The sequence below is a fragment of the Mycteria americana genome, chromosome 3, assembly GCF_035582795.1.
Source record: "Mycteria americana isolate JAX WOST 10 ecotype Jacksonville Zoo and Gardens chromosome 3, USCA_MyAme_1.0, whole genome shotgun sequence".
NCBI classification, from domain to species: domain Eukaryota; kingdom Metazoa; phylum Chordata; class Aves; order Ciconiiformes; family Ciconiidae; genus Mycteria; species Mycteria americana.
The window spans coordinates 51437358-51453737 of record NC_134367.1 but is presented as its reverse complement, the minus strand read 5'-3'; the positions used below and the strand labels follow the sequence as shown (position 1 = coordinate 51453737).

The following is a 16380-nucleotide window of genomic DNA, read 5'->3' as shown; positions in this document are numbered from 1 at the left end:
TCATCGTGGGAAAAGAATAAACTCTGGAACGTTGTTTTGGAGTTGAGGCCAAAGAGAAGTTACCAGGCTCTGCTTTTATAGGCTGTGAGGTCACAGCGAGCGTGAAAATGGGGCTTTAATTTTTCCCATTGCAAGTCACAGTTAAATGTCCTAACTGCTAGATTTCTGTTCTGCCTCCTGGGATGATGTTTTGTCTCCCAAACAATGTGAGAAAGTTCCTCTGAATACTTCTGCATTTCATCTCCACAGTCATTTCCCTCTTTGTCTTTCCTGCATCCCTCTATTCTTGGAGGGAGAAGGCATTTTGGTATGTAGGCTGCCAGGAACACATTTTTAACTGCAGTTTTGAGGTGAAAAGGGCTGTGGAAATTGTGTTTAAAGGCAGGATAGTAAACGCTCAGTAGAACAGGGATGCTTGATGCCGATTCCCATCGCTGAAACTGCTGACCTTTTAAGAACGCTTGTGCTTTGCAATCTGAGAAGAATCCCTTTCGTTCACTGCATCTTTTTACGTTCAGTATCTGGTGGTTATTTAGTGTTTCTCTATGCCATTTTAAATGGCTTGTGTGGTTCTGTTTAAGTTAATTTTACATGTGAAATATTCAGCAATGAAATCTTACTCCTATACCTTCCAGTAAGGAGTAAGTAGAAAAAAATTTACAGAACAAATGCTGTTTTGGTGCTAAATCATAGCTGTTTACAATCTTGGTTGCTGACAAACATGCCTGGGGCTTCTGACAGGGCACTGGCTAGAGAACCTCTTTGGAGGATTGATCTCTGCCCTCTAGATACTACCTGTTGTACGGCTGGAAAGAAAGGTTTCTCTGCCTTGTCTTGCTGTTTCAAGAGGGAGGCGTTGCTGTTGTTGAAGACATTTTGTAATCTTTGGGTTGTTTTTAAGGAGCAGGGCATCAGAGAGAAAAGATAACACTACTTCTGTAACCTTTCTCCAAAACTCAAGATTTTTGTTTTATTTTTGTTCTACTGAAGGGTGGGAGGCAGTGGAGGAGAAAATCACTTCCTTTCTTAGCAGCTGCTTCTTGGGAAAACTGATGTGACTTAGTTGAGGTGCTGTGCAGAATGGTATGGCCAGCAGTGACACTCGGTGCCGTTAACTTCAGTTTCAAGGGGCTGACAGAAGCAGGAAAAGCTGTAGAAATGCTGTCAAACTTGGAAACACTTTACTAGCCTTATATTTGATCTTCAGATATCCTTACAGAATGGCAGAAAATGAAAACCTCACTTTGGAATATGGCTATATGGATTGTACCCAGTTTCCAAATAGGCCTGCCATTAAACATTACTAATTTCTTTCCCTCTAGCCAGCGTTGTCAGGTGTGTGGAGGGCCTGCTGCATATCATTCTGCAATTAGTGCTAGATTCTTGCAAAGCTGTATCGAACCATACTTTCCAAAACACAAGGTAAATTCTATTACGCCGTTGGTACAAAAATGAGTCAACTAAGTGAAAATCACCAGGCATGGCAATGAATGGAAATGAAAGAATGATTTCTGCCTCATAATTGTCTTAATGGATTTTAAAATGTGAGTACAGTCCAATTTTTAGCATATGGTTTCATAGCATGCCTACTGTCTCCTGGTTGAGGTCTGTTCTGCAGGCTCTTTTCAAATAAAAGAGTTGAGGTGGTGTGCAGATCGCATTCAGGACTGCTGGAACGCTCTCTTGCTTCATTGTGGTGTTCTAGTTGTTTAAGTGGACGGTTCTTGTGCGACTCGTTTCTAGCAAAATGCTCTGAATAGCCTTCACGCAACTTTGTATGTATTCAACCATACCTGTTCCAGCATTTGAACCAGATTTCAGGAATAAATTAAAACCTTGTGATAATGCAAAGTACAGATTATTTAGCCATGACTTCTTGTTTTCAGAATAGTTCACTCAAAAACCAACCAAACCAAACCACATGTATAACTTTGGAATCTAAGAGAAGACCTGTGTCTTCACAAGAGAAATTTTCCAGCACTGCTAGCTTCTGATTCTTGTAATGAGCAGGAATACCTAGACTTTGATAAGAGATGTTTATTTTGATACTAATTTAGAGCAGGTTTTCCAACCAGTGAGGCACAGTACAGGGCCAAACGGAGTAAGCTCTGCCAAAACCTCTGCACCTACCTCCATGTAAGACCAACTAACATTTTTGTTCTGGAATTGTGTTTTGTCCTACCTGTGCTAGAGAGTCCGGTGTAGAGGTGCTTTGTGGCCCTGGGCAGAGTTGGTGAGGTACAGGTGGACTAGCTAGCTGTGTCAGCTCCAGCTGCAGCAGAGCCTGCCGGGAGTGGGAAGACTGGATTGGAGTGAACTTTTGAAGCAAATCACATGCCTGTCCTCCTCACTTCAAGACCCATTTGCAATGTGAACCAGAGCACCCAAAAGACACAGAGCAGATTCCTTTTCTTTTTTTTTTTTTTTTTTTTTTTTTTTGTAAAAAGTAGGTTGGAAGATGTGCTCCAGCCACATTGATTTGTGAGAGTGGGCTAGAGCTAGTCTGAAGTGAGAGTGAAATGCTTATAGCATGGAGGTTGAGCCTTCAGTGCCCACTGTTTCCTTCTACAAATGCACTGCCATAGATTGCTGTGAGGTTTAGCAGCAAAAATCTGGGAATTGCTGATGGTCTGTAACACTTCAGGGTTTGTTCTGTGCTGTAGTTTTGTAGTAAATGCCGATAGAGTACATTAAAGGAAAAAAAAAATCAGTATTTGTTTTTGCCGTAGCGAAGATTGGAACATAAGACTATATCTATACTGCTTTACTGCTTTGAGGAAACTCACAATGTGTTACCTAATGTCAGATTTTTAGCAGAATAGTTTTTTTTGCAAGCCATTAAGATTTTGCTCTTAGTTCTTTTTAAAATCAACTTTTGAAAGACCTTTTCAGTACTACTGTCTTGAAGAACAGCATGATTTAACTTCTTGTCTCTCTCAAGTCCTGAGTAAAATTTGAGCTGCTTTTATTTCCTGGGTGTCTAAACCTGCTTTCTCAAGGCATTCTGAGAGAGTCCATGTGAGGTTTTGCTGCAGCCTGCAGCAGGGGTCAATATTTATATTTGGGAAGGTCTTGCTGTGGTGTGGTAGTCACCCTGTGAACTGTCCTATAATTTCATTACCCTCAGCTTTGATAAACCAAACAAGAAGGTAATTGACTTTGTAAAACGGATTTGTCCCAATGACTTTATCTCCTCAGTGTTCATTGTAGAGCTAATAAGGCTCTTGTAAAAGGTTAATTGTTCAGCTTTGTGTCTTGGGCTGCAGTTTCATAACTGCTTCAAGGTAGCCGTGCTCTAACAGCCAGTCTTGTATTTCTCCCCCTCCCTTGTGCCAAGTGGAGCACCTGAGCAGTGTGAGGGACTGGAAGAAATTCACTTGAGCTAAAAGTAATTTTTGGTGCTTTTTTGGTGTGTTACTTTTAATATGTATTACTTTCTGGGTAGTATTCGCTTTGTGGATGTCTGGGATGGTGCAGGATGTGACTCTGAGCTGGGAGGGGAGAAGGCTGATTCTTTTGGTGGTGGTGATGGCTTCAGGTGATGGTGGAACTGCCATGTTGTTTATCCTTGACTTGTACCTTTCAAACATATATATGTGTATGGGTGGTTTTTTTTTTTTTAAATAATAAAAGCAGTTCATACTTTTTGTGGATTACTTGTGTTTTGGGTAAATATTGGTATAACTAACGTAATTACTGTGAGGAAAACTATTGCAAGGACTGTTCTTGATTTGGAACAAAAAATACGGTTACTAGAAAGTTACTCTGGTGCAGATTGATTTCTTAACTAGAAAGTATTTTCTGAAATGAGAATTTTTAAGTTGTTTTTCAAAAAGTTAATTGTAAGAGTTTGAAGAAAAGATGTTTTTTTCTCAGCAATTAGGGATAGATAAGTGCCCATCAAAGTATCTTGTGTTGTTAGACTTGCTTTGAACCAGTTTCACTGTAGGCTTGTGTGGATTAAAGGTCAACATCTAGAAAGAAAATGGAGAGCAAGAGGTGAATGAATTTGGTTGGATAATGTGCCAGTTGTTGCACAATGCTGATGTGTTTCCTGAACTTGGTGTACTTTTTGACTTATACTTGTGCTGCTGAATTGAGACACATAATTATAAAGCTGCGCTGAAACAGGTGGTCAAAGATTGTGATGTGCTTTGTAGTTAAGTACATGTATCTGTGAAAGCTTTGTCATTTCATCCAATTTTTGAGTTGATTTAGGTCTACATTAAATGAATTCTCCTGTTTTAGGGCACTGGGTATTCATGATGTGTTACAAAGCTGTTGGAAAGAATAAAAGTCTCTATCCTGAGTCTTTTACAGTAACTTGAACAAAACAAGATGTTGAAAACAGTTCAGAAACCCCAAAGAATAATAGCTGTGAATGCAGGGATAATGCTAATGGAAGTTTTCTCTTGCAGTCTCTTTGAGGCAAAAGAGGCTGTAGGAGCTATTCTGCTTGGAACATAGATCTTCCTTCTGAAATGCAAGAACAGAAAAACCTACGGTAGCAATGGAGAGGAAAAAAAAAAGATGAGCTGCTGCATTTTCATATCTAGGAAAAAATATTGATATTAAATGGATAAAAGCTGTTTACTTTCATAGTCACAGAAATGCATATAAAGTGTGTGTGGTTTTTTTTTTGTTGATCCCCACCCCCCAGTTTATATGTTGTCCTGTTGCTCACTAACCTTTTTCCCCTGCACCCTCCCCTCTCAAACATTTCTGAGATGTAGCTAAAGTTCTCTTGAAGAACACTGGGCTAATACAAAGAAAAACTTTAAAAAATCTGGTTAAAGGAGGCTATTCCCTGCTAATTTTTGAAGATGCCATGCCTCTAGGAAGTAGCATAGGCAGTTTGAGAACCCTTGTTCTATTCCAGCCTTTCTGCGTTGAGGCTGGGCAAAGTACAGAAATACTTCAAAAATATAACTTACTAGGTGACTATTAAAAGGGAGAATAGAATATAATGGTGATACTTAATACTATTTTGTTTAATTTTTTACTGTATTGCGATTTTGAAGCAGAGTTTTTTTGCATGCTGCTGTAGATAGGTAGTACTTGGCACCCACATTCAAAAACTTGAACAGAAGTCCTGAGAAAGTCCTTCTGTAAAGCTTTACTGTATTAGGAACCATACTTCTCTGTATATCTGCCCACTGTGCTGGATATCCCTATGTAGTAGTGTAAATATGAAGGTTTCTCTGTAATTTTTTTGGTGTATTTTTTTTCTGTAGGTCTCGAGGCTGTCTTCAGAGATCTGAATGAATCCCCTCCTTTAAGATGGAAATAGAGGAGCTGAGGCTATAAAGTTTATTTGTCTTTATAAAGACAAACAGTGAGTCTGCAACTTGGATGTGACTCAAGCAGACGTAGAGAATGCAGGCAGCATTTCTTGTGTTTTACCTGTAATGGATTAATGAGCACTTGTACCTTACAGCATCTGTGGGACAGGAAGGGCATCTTGGTACTACCTAATACTGCTGCTCCCACTTTGGGGTAAAATTATTCTGTGTTGCTTTTAATCCTCTGGTGAGATAAAATTGGTTGGAGTGGGTTGACTCTGTCCCCCGTCCTTGCTCACAGCTCATTGAAATCTCATTAACCTTACCTCGGAAGTATTTCACAGCATTTTGGTAGTACAGGATGCTGGTAAAGGACAGGCTAAAAACACAGGATGCCATGCTCATTGCTAATGCTTACGTGGTGGATGAGCATGGGTGTGAAAACTTGATATCTGTGAATATAAGCATTTTGTGCCTGTATGTGCATGTGCTTATCCTTTCCTGTTAATATAACCTTTGAGCATTGTGACAGGAAGTGGGAGGAGAGTCAGTTATGCATTTAAGAACTGTTACTACATATACATTGAATTTTTTTGAGGTATTGGGAGATTGAGTGTACTACAGTTAACTTAAACCATTTCAAGTTCAGAAAAATACATACAGCTTATTAGGTGACTATTAAAAGGGAGAATAGAGTATAATGGTGATACTTAATACTATTTTGTTAATTTTTTACTATATTGCTATTTTGAAGCAGTAGGGGTTTTTTTTGCAGAAACATTTGAAGAAAGGGCAAACATCATGAGATGTCATTGGTAATGCCTAGCAATTATCTTTAAAAATACTTTTCAAAACAAAGTGTTTGGACAGAGTTATCTAAACTGCTCTGTTATTTGGAAAAAAGGATGTCTTTTCATGGAATTTTTTTTTAAGTATTGTAATCTTCTTATAAGCATTGTGGCCTCCTAGCAGTAAAATAAAATTAATAACCCTCTATTAGAGATTAGTTGAGTAGCTTCAAGACTGTCCAGAACACTTAATTCTGAAAAGCTTTTTGTTGCAAGATAAAGATCAAGCTATTACAAGAACTTTATCTCTTATTACATGTACAGGAAAATAAAGCTGTTTCTGTTTTTTTTAAAATTCAGCCTTTGTTATGGAAGCTTATGAAAACAGCATTGTAAAAGTTCTATTATATACCTTGTTGTTCATTTTCTACTTGCTGCAAGGATATCTTGACTACTCATGTAGATGACACTGAACTACCAGGACGTACAGGCTAAGTGTTAGAGAATTCAAGTTAGTGTTATTTAACCTGATATATTCAAGGGTAAAGTGTGTCGGTTCAGTTACGGTTTCATAAGCAGCTGAACCATTCTTGCAGGAGGAGCAGGAATTTGAGAGGGGAGCAAGGTAAATGACGAGGAATGGGATCAACAGCGATTCCAAAGTGAGGATTCTGGGGTGAGTTGTTTTTGGGGTGGCTTTTTTTTTTGTTCTTTAAATTCGTGTCTGTGAAGGAGGGTGCAGATCTTCAGCAATTTGAACAAGTCTAGACTGGGGTTGGTGCTGTGTCCTTTCACCCTGCAGTGCTGCCTTCTCTCACTGAGGGATTTGTAGATGTTTACCTCAGTTGTTAGCTAGGACCTGACACAGATGTGCCTCCATTTCATGGTCAGGGAGGTCGTGCTGGCTGGACCATATCCAGAGTAGGGAGCAGCCCAAAATAGGTACTTCATTTCTTTCCTGAGCAAAAAGATTTGTGTCTGCACCAGTTTTTAAGTAAGTGTGCAACTGAGAAGATTGAAGAGGTGTTTTCAGATTTTCACTTAATATTTCCCTTGTACAGAAAATTACTTGCTAGCATTCTAAATAAATATCTGTTGGGAGATGATGCATTTTAGATTCAAAAGATGCCTTTATCTTGGCTGGCTGGTTGAACTACTTGAAATGAGGATATTTGCTAGCATTGTGACTTCTACAAAGGCTTACCAATAAAGTTTCAAATCTTTTGTTTCTTTAAAAAAAAAAAAGTGGATATACTGGGTCAGGTCAGATGTCTTCTTTACATCATATTACAAAAGTGTATGCCTTAAAGAGGGAGTAACAGGACAAGCATAAATGATGCTTCCTCTGCATATTCTCCCAGTTTCCAATGGTTTTCAGTTCAATGACTCTCTTTTAGCATAGCATCTATACCATCCTATGGCAAGGAGTTCACCAGCTCTGCTGCCCACACTGCAAATAATCACCTTTGTTTTGCATCTGCTTCTGATTTTATTTGATGATCCTTACTTGCTCTACTGGAAGAGGCAGTAAACATTCAATCCTGTCTGTCCTGGCTGTCATTTAGGTTTTTTACAGCCTTCCATTACCTCTCCTTGCGCTTTTCTCTCTCCCAGCCAAAAGATTTGTAGCTTATATTTTGGACATAAATCTTCTCATAAGTTTGATGGCCCTTGTTCACCTTAATGGAATGTTTTCTAGTTGCCCCTCTTTGAGAGGTGGGGACTAGGACTGTGCATCATACTCAAGGTGGTACATACCTTAAGTTTATGTGGTGGAATAATGTTCTCTTCCTTTCCTCACAGGAATGCTCTAAACATTTGCTTTGCTTTTTATAACTAGTAAGCCTTCAGCTGAGGTATTCATAGAAAAGTTTCTCACAACACCAAGATCGCATTCCTGAGAGGTAATGGTCAGCCCCAAGCTCATCCTTATATATATAAAATTAGGCTAGTCCCCATTGCTCTTTACATTTTCATACCCTGAATTCCATGTGCCATTCTGCAGTCCACTTGCTTGATCTTTACAATTCTTCAGGATACCCTTGCCCTTGTTACCCAGAATAAGTTAATATGGTCCAGAAGCTTTATTTTACTGCTCACCTGTTTACCCAGGTTACTTATTAGTGAAATGTGAGTATCGTAGTTCCAACACAGATTCCTGCAGAGCTGCTGGCGATTTCCTTCTGCTGTGAGAATTGGCCATTTACTCTGTCTTCTAGTCATATTTATTTTTGCAATAGTTAGATGGTTGTCCTGAAAGACTTTTAAGAGGAACCTTTCAGAAGCCTTTTGGAGACCACAGACTGTATCAGTAGGATCTCCTCTTCCATACGTTTACTTCCTTTAGAGGACTCAAGTTTGTAAAGCTCACTTTCCCTTTACAAAAGCCCCACTGATGATAAATGGATGTACGGTACTTACCCCTGTGTCCACTAATTCTGTCCTTTGTTATAGATTCTTCAAGGTGTGCATCGGAACGATACTGAATACAGGCATTTTTAGTGATTGGTGGTACGCTAAGTGACTTTTGTCTACATTTGCTTTGGATTGAATGTGTTCTGGTTTCCTTCCCACACCAAATTGATAAAATAAAACTAAGAATTAAGGATGTGTGAGTCTTGGAGCCCAGCGTTGTTGCTGATTTCATCTAAACTTGTTAACCTTGACTCATGTGCGTCTTGTTCCATATTAAAATGGCTAGCTTTCTGATTCCTCTCAGATTCCATTAAAGTTTTGCTGATGCACCTGTAGGTCCAGCCCTACTACAAATTTGATAATTTAGGTGATGTAGCTTAAAGGTATAGTTAGTCCCACTGACAGTTTTGTCACCACAAATGAGACAGTATAGTAATAGGAAGGAGGAGGTTTGGAAATGTCTTGATTAGGAGTAATGTGGAACTGTGCCCTGAGACCAGCAAGACTGACTGTAAACAGAAAGTCCAAGTAAGTAAACTCTGAAAAGAAGTTAACTTTCAAGATGTTGAATCATCTTACGTTACTATTTATTAAAGTCATTAGTAGAAAATGCTATCTTTTGGTCAGCAAATATTTGTGGAACAGTGTGTGAATGAAAAGTTAGGTTACTTTTTGTCCCTTTTAAGCTTAATCTAGTTGCTGCAAAACATGCTCTGGGAAAGAAGAAGCCTTGCTATTAAGGTCTTTCACAGGACTTTCTGTAGTTTATGAACTGCTTGGAGTTTTAATAGTTAACAACAACATGTTAGTCAAAACGTGGTATTTTTGATTATTTCTATGAATATTTACTAGACAGAAAAAAATCTCTTTGAAAACAAGTAAGGTCAGATTATTCAGCTATAAACATTTTAGTGAAGAGACTAACTTGGACATAACCTCTTAATCTATAAACTCGGGGTAATGAGGACAGTTCTTACAATAATGGCATTAAAATTAGAAAGCATCTATTCAGATCGTTTAATTCACTGATATGGTCAGTTCAAAGTCCTGAAACATGCTTTCCAGTTTAAAAAAAACCCCAAAACTAATCTTAACTGAAACACTAGTGGTCATTTGAAGGCTTTTGGATTTAAGCAACTGCATTTTAGAACGCTCTTAAATCAATTTAATTTGCTCCATGCCTCATAATTTGGGGTTTTACACTAGAAGTCAATCCTATTATAATAAGGTTTGAAATTATTTAGTACTTCAGAGGTTGCTGACTGTGAGTTACTGTGAGTTTGAATCCTGCCTCTTAGTTGCTGGGGAAGATGGGTTATTGCTTTAAAACATTATCGGTGTTTGTCAGTGGCTTCTTTTGAAAGTAAGTATAGGGTTTTTTCCTAATCCTGTGATTTTTAAATTATTCCCGGATACCATACTATATCCATGTGGAGTCTATTTTGCAATAATTATCATGGAAAACATCAATAGAGTTAAGCAAAAATGTCCTAGTAAGGCAGTAGGGTAGCGTTTTCATACTTGTATTCATCACCTGTTATCTGAGAAGTGGTTCTGTGATTAAAAAAGTAAATTTGTTTAGAGAGCCCCGGTTCAAGACCTCAGTAAATACATTGTCCATACCACTGTTTAATTTCTGTGATTGTAGAAGTAGGAAAAAGTCCAAGACTTCAGCTTTTGCATATGTGTGTGTATACATTGTGTGTATGTACACATACATGTAGCTGTTGAAAGGAGACAGGAACCTATTTAGTGCACAGTTTAGAGGATTAAAACCATGGAACTCTGAATAACAAACAGCAGAATGAGAAACACTCAAGAGCAGTGTTTCAGCTGAGCCTGTTACCCTCAGTTTTAACAGAACAGGTTTAGTGCTTAGAGCCGTGGTACCCTTGCGTCATAACCTTTACTCACGACTTGCATGCTATGTGTATTACTTGCATCTCTTGATGCATTTCACAGGTACAAGTTTCCAAGACAGGGTTAGAGAGGAGATGACATGCTGCAAATAAGTTTTGTGAAAGTCTGTCTTTAAAGTGATCTTGGTGTTTCCTAGGCTGCAGACCTCTGTCACTCCGTGTTCCTTGCTGAAAGAAGTCCTCTTCTTTCGAAACTGAGCGACATTCTCCTTTGGGTGAATTGTCCGCATCTGGTGGGCAGAATGTTTCATATGCACCTCCTCATGTTTCTTTTTCTGACAGAATCCACTGGAGCTGTGTTTTAGACTTGCTGCCTTTGCTTTTCTTAGTAGGCTGAAGGCAGAAAGGAGGCAGGAGGCTAGGATGTACTTTGGTTCTTTCCTGCTGTTTGAGGTAGAATGGTGGAAAACTGGTGGCTTCCATTTATTCTGGATACTAGGGTTTTTGTTAGTTTTTAGTTGTCCTAATGATTGACTGTATGATCTTTTTAAACTTTTATATGCTTTAGGTACAAGTACTGATGCCAAGAGTCTTACTTTGTGGTATTTTTTCCTAAAACTGACCTGTGTTTGTTGCAGCTGAAACAAGATCCTGGTGGTTAAAACTTTTCTCTATAATTCCAGGTGTACCTCTTTCCCTTCCCTGTCTTCCAGAGTTGCCCATCCCCAATAAATGTGTAACCATGTCTCTTTCCTCAGGAGGTTGTAAAAAATAAAAAAGAATCTCCCTTGAAGGGTTTTCTTTTGGAGCACTTGTTGGAGCCTCTAGAAGCTGAAACAAAAAGGTTAGCTCTAGGTAGGGATCATTTGTCAGGCATTCCTATGGATAAAATGGATCCTCCTGTTTCTTCAGAAACAAATATATGAGACTTCTCAAGCACTTACAACAGTGAAGACCACTTCTGCTTCACTGTCAGAAAGGAGTAGGTCAGAAGTAATTTCTAAAGTAACAGCTAGGTTAGGTTACCCTACACAAGTTACTAAAATGGAACAAAACTCGTGCAGTGCTTTTGTATTTGTATGGCTTTATGGTGTTCACCCCAAAATGACTTGTATCCTAGATCTTTCTTTTGATGTCTTGGCATAGCCCAGTTATCTGGTGCCCTTGTTGTTGCCCACAGAAGTGGTTCATTCTTTCTGTGGTACTGTTTTTAACATGTTTCATGAAGTCATACCAGCATGTGTGTCTCAGATTCTTCTGGCAACAGAAGTGCTTGTGTTCCTGAGCTGCCGGGCAGTGTCCATGTTGCCAGCATCCTTTGTGTTCCTCACGTGCCAACAGAAGCATGCCTGCTTTGCTAGTCGTCGGTAGTACTGCCGAGGTGGTGGTCCCAGTGTGGTAAAACAATATGCAGTTGCTGCGTTTTATAAAGGCCTTGGCTTTTGAAGACGATATTTGTATGAGAAGCCAAAGACTTTGTATTCTTACGATGAGGGGGCAGGGGAGAAGTGCAGAAAGGCAGTGTGTGTGCCAGTAAGGTAGGTATGGGTGAACATCAAAACCAAACTTAAGTCAGGCATGGCTGAGTTGTAGGCCACGGGTTGTATGTAATCTATGTATGGAAACAGCGAACCCAACCTGTGATCAGCTTCCTTCTGTGTTTGCGTGCCCTGTGTTCCGCGCCCACCGTGTGATGGGTGAACGAACAGATGTTGAGACAGACATGAAAGAAACTTTTTGCTGTGTGAGGGTGATCAAACGCTAGAACAGGTTGCTCAGAGAGACTTTGGGGTCTCTGTCCTTGAAGGTATTCAAAGGCCTACAGCCACAGCCCTGAGCAACCTGCTTTGTTGACTCTCCTCTGAGCAGCAGGGTTGGATCAGATGATCTCCAGAGGTCTCTTCCAACCTTAGATGTTCACCTGTTCTGGGATACCCAAGAAATGTGTGGTCTGGGTTACCCACCCAGAAAAAGCAGACACCTCTAGCTTATTCATCCTAAAATCGTGCTCTCTAAAGACCTGGATATTCAAGAGGCATACATAAGTTCTGACAAAGAGGAGTCAATTGTTTACTTAAGCATTCTCTACTTACTGTCACCTGGAATACAAAGGAAGAAAACCTTTAGTCACAAAACAAAAGAAATAAAGATCAAAGACAGTCTTTTTTTTTTCCCCTGTTTTTTTAATAATTACTTTGAGCTTGTCATTCAGATGTTGCATACCTCTTTGGATTCACCGTAAAGTTTACTATGTCTCAAATTTACGGATCAGTGATCTTTAGTCATTCGCTAGTTAAGGTATGTAGCCAAATGGACAGCTACCTTTAAGGAAGCAAAAGTCTAAAATACTTGTTAATTACTTTATTTTCATCCAAAAGTAGTAAGCAGATCAGTGTACAAATTGACTTTTTCCCATTTAGTTATTAATAGCCTAGCTGTGCTAGGGTCTTGATTTTATTTTCATTTGTCTAAAAGCTTTAGATAATGTCGGATTAAAATACCTACTAGTATCACTGGAGGACCTGACTAGCTCTTTCTGAATAATCAAAAGAGATGGCACTGAGGTTTCCTTTTGTACCAGTCATTTTATTTCTTGAACTTGAAGAGTGTATTAAGATGTAGTTTTGGCTGGATATTCACATACATTTGTTAAGATATTATAATAGGTACTTGTGAGAACCCTCTGAAAGTAAGAGAGTTGTATTGATGAAAAATTGCTTGTGCATCTCAGGAACTTTGGATGCATCCGTAACAATTTGGGGGGAAATGGAGGAAGCATGGGATGCTTCCCCAGATTATTTACAGAGATGAACTGGCACTCTACATCCTCATCTGATAGGGGTGCTTTAACAATACCTTGATGCGTGGATTATTGTTAGCGAGATTAATTCAAAAGCCCGTGGATGCATTATGCCTTTGCTTTTCAAGGCTGTTTAATACCTATTTTAAAAACCGTAGGAGAGATTCACTGTTAAGGGTTTTACCCATCAAACGAGAAGTCGTTTTTACTAGAGGAAAAGCATTTTTTCCCCCCACTTGTCTCCCTGTAATCCCATATCAAAGCACGGTGTCTGAAGTGCTCTTATGCTTTAATGGGGAGCCATGATCTGGAGCAAGAAGAAACAGAGAACTCTTATCTGCTTTTCAGACTCTGAACCTCTTTCCCTGGCAGAGCAAGGATTCCAGAGCTAAAATCCAAAGAAGGTACAATTCCTATTTCACTGCAAAGCTTTACCCTGAGCAGCATGTAATGTATTTACCCCTGCGTGCTCGGGGTCTGCAGGATATTGCAGGGACAGTGTGCCAGTTCTGTGGCACAGCAAATCCACTTATGTGAAAGAAAGCTCCTTGGGAGAGGAAGGCAAATCAAAAAAGGACCTGATTTATCCGCAACTTGCTCATTAGGAATACATTGCTGCTTTTGTTAAGCACAGTAATTATCTGGTATTCCGGCTCTTGCTAGCCTTTTTTTTTTTTTTCCCCTTTTTTTTCCCTTTTTCCCCTGCAACCAATTTCTTCCTAACAAGGTAAGTATTTTCTTTGGTGCATCACATACGTTGTCTGTAAATAAACAGGAAGCCTGTTTTTCCTGCTATATACAGCAGGAATATAGCTTTTTTACTCAGGGTGATGTTTTGCCAGTGGCTTTCTGCCTAAGCTGGGAGTGATGTTGTCTGTACTCCTCCTTCTTTCTCCCAAGCAGCTGCCTGTTTTTGAATTCCACAAGTTAATACGTGTTAATGATGACATGTGACAGAGGAATTGCCTCAGGATAGTTCTGAATAATTTGGATAGTCTGGACTTCAGCCTCCACTTGGGAAGGATTTGATTCTCTCTTTATGTTCCGAACAGATAACCATAAACAATCATTCATCTTTGTAGTGCCCTGTTTCCTTTTGGGGTTGTTAATCAAATAAGACTATTGCCATCCCAAGATCGGAAGGAAATTAATGAGGTGCTTTTGCTTTGATACGGTTTAATCAACTGTAATTAGATTTGATCCAGAGTTGTTCAGATGCATGTGGAAAAAAAAAAATTGCCGTGGCTGCTTAGCATCATGTCTTAATTTGGTATTTGTCTGAAGAGGTCCCCCTGGGCAGCATAGCTGTTCCAGGGCATCGTTGCCAGGCGCTCTTTTAACTGACTTAGGTGTGTGCTGTTTACCTATCCAAAGGACTTAATTTTTTGCTCACACCACTTGCCTTGGCGTTTTCTTTTTTTTTTCTCCCTTGGTGCTATTGTCAGATTGGTCACAAAATATGACTCCTGCAGCTGTTATTGGAAGGCTGTTCCAAAACCTCAGTTCTCTGGTTATTATAAAACACCTTTAGTTTTTAGCCTCATTTTCCCCCGTGGTCAGTTTTTATTTGACCTTATGCCAACTCTTTAGTTTAGCTTGCACAACTATTTTTCTGTTCTCCATGGTGCCTTCCCCTAAGGGCCTTTTGGAAGCTTTTTGGCACGGTAAGGTGAAGGCTATTGGCTGTTCTTGCAGGGAAGATGCAGAGGGGGGAAAGGAGAAGGTCATCTGGCACTTGTGGGGCTGGACAGTAGGCAGGTTTGAGAACTGGGGCATTGTGTCCCAGGGCGGCACAGATTTTTAAAGACAAGGCACAGCAGCTCGTTAAGCATCCTAGCGAAAACACTACAAGGAGTCATATCCTGTTAGGCTTAGTTTTACAGGATTAAGTAGACAAAGTTCTCTTAGTCACTTTCTGTTTCTCCAAGCGCACTGGTAAACCGTTTTCATGTTAGTTTTGGGTATTTCTGCAAGCAGTGTAGTCAGTTAAGACAGTTACCAAACAGCACTGCCCTTTGGTTGCGCTGCAGAACCGTCTGTGGGGCTGCGATACAGGTTGGATCAGGTAGCTGATCTGGGTCACTGCTGGTGGACTGAACAGTTGGCTTCGTCTTGCTTCAGCACTGCACAACTGAATTTATTGACAATATTTGAAATCAGTGATTTATGCTTCACATAAGCACGTGTGTCTTCTGTGAGGCTTGTGATGCCTGATTTGTTCAAGTATCATCGGTGACTTCTTCATAAAAGCATCACGCTATAGCTCGTAGTTGTCTCATAGTTGTCCAGTGACCGCTTAAAACCCCCAGAACATTTTCCTCCCTGTTTCTGTAGCAGAGCTCTTTAGTCCTCATGACTTAATTGTCTGTCTAGTCTTTAATGCCATCAGCTTTTTTTGAAATGCCAGTTCTGTGCGCTGGTAATGTCTCTTAGTTTTGCATTTAAAAATGTAGTTTAATTTTAAGTAACAGTTAGCCCACTTCTAGCTCTGGTGGGTCCAGTTCTGAACCAATAAAGATCTCCCACAATTTTTGTCTTAAAAGAAAAAAAAATGCAAAGAGAAAATGCCAAATTAATTTGCATTCTACCAGTAGGGAGTCAGTGTTGCATTTTAATCCTGTTTTCATTGCCTTCTGAATTTTTTCTGAATTTTTCCTGCACAGTGCTTTCTAAAGCCTCACACAAGTGAAACTAAGAGGGCAGTTGCTTAACCAAATATTAGTCATATCCTTTTTGTTTAGAAAGTTTCATGTTTAGTACCTGTTTTAAGTATGTGAACAATCTTTGCAGATCAGGAGAACCACAAAATACTTGTGTGGTTTATCTGTTGCACAAAATTTTGAGACAAGTTTCGAAGCTTATTTTGAAGTCCTGCAAGAGTTGGATCAGATGCAAGGGACTGAATTATCTTCCCTTTCTCCATCTCTCCTCCTTTGGGGCTGATGGGACTACTAATCTAATCTTCTCAAGGAATCCCATCAAGCTGTTTAATGTCATACTGAGTTTTGGGGAAGACATACTTTATAGACATACTTTACAGAATTATAGAACCATACTAGTTCAGTGTCAGCTGATAAACTTTTTCTGGTTCCGGTACCTTGTCTCTGCAAGCTTTAGTATTTGCCTGCTTTACTAGTTTGTGGGTGGCCAGGTATCATCTGTGTTCCAACTCTCTATTTCTGCCAAATCAGCTGGAGTTTGAAATACCACCCTGTGCTCACATCTGATCTGGGTTA

At 39.5% G+C, this 16380-nt stretch overlaps 1 protein-coding gene across 1 annotated transcript in view; it reads left to right on the top strand.

Moving 5' to 3' along the window:
• SEC63 (SEC63 protein translocation regulator) overlaps positions 1-16380 on the top strand; it is a 65776-nt gene that overhangs the window by 799 nt on the left and 48597 nt on the right. The gene's annotated exons all lie outside the window — the stretch shown is intronic.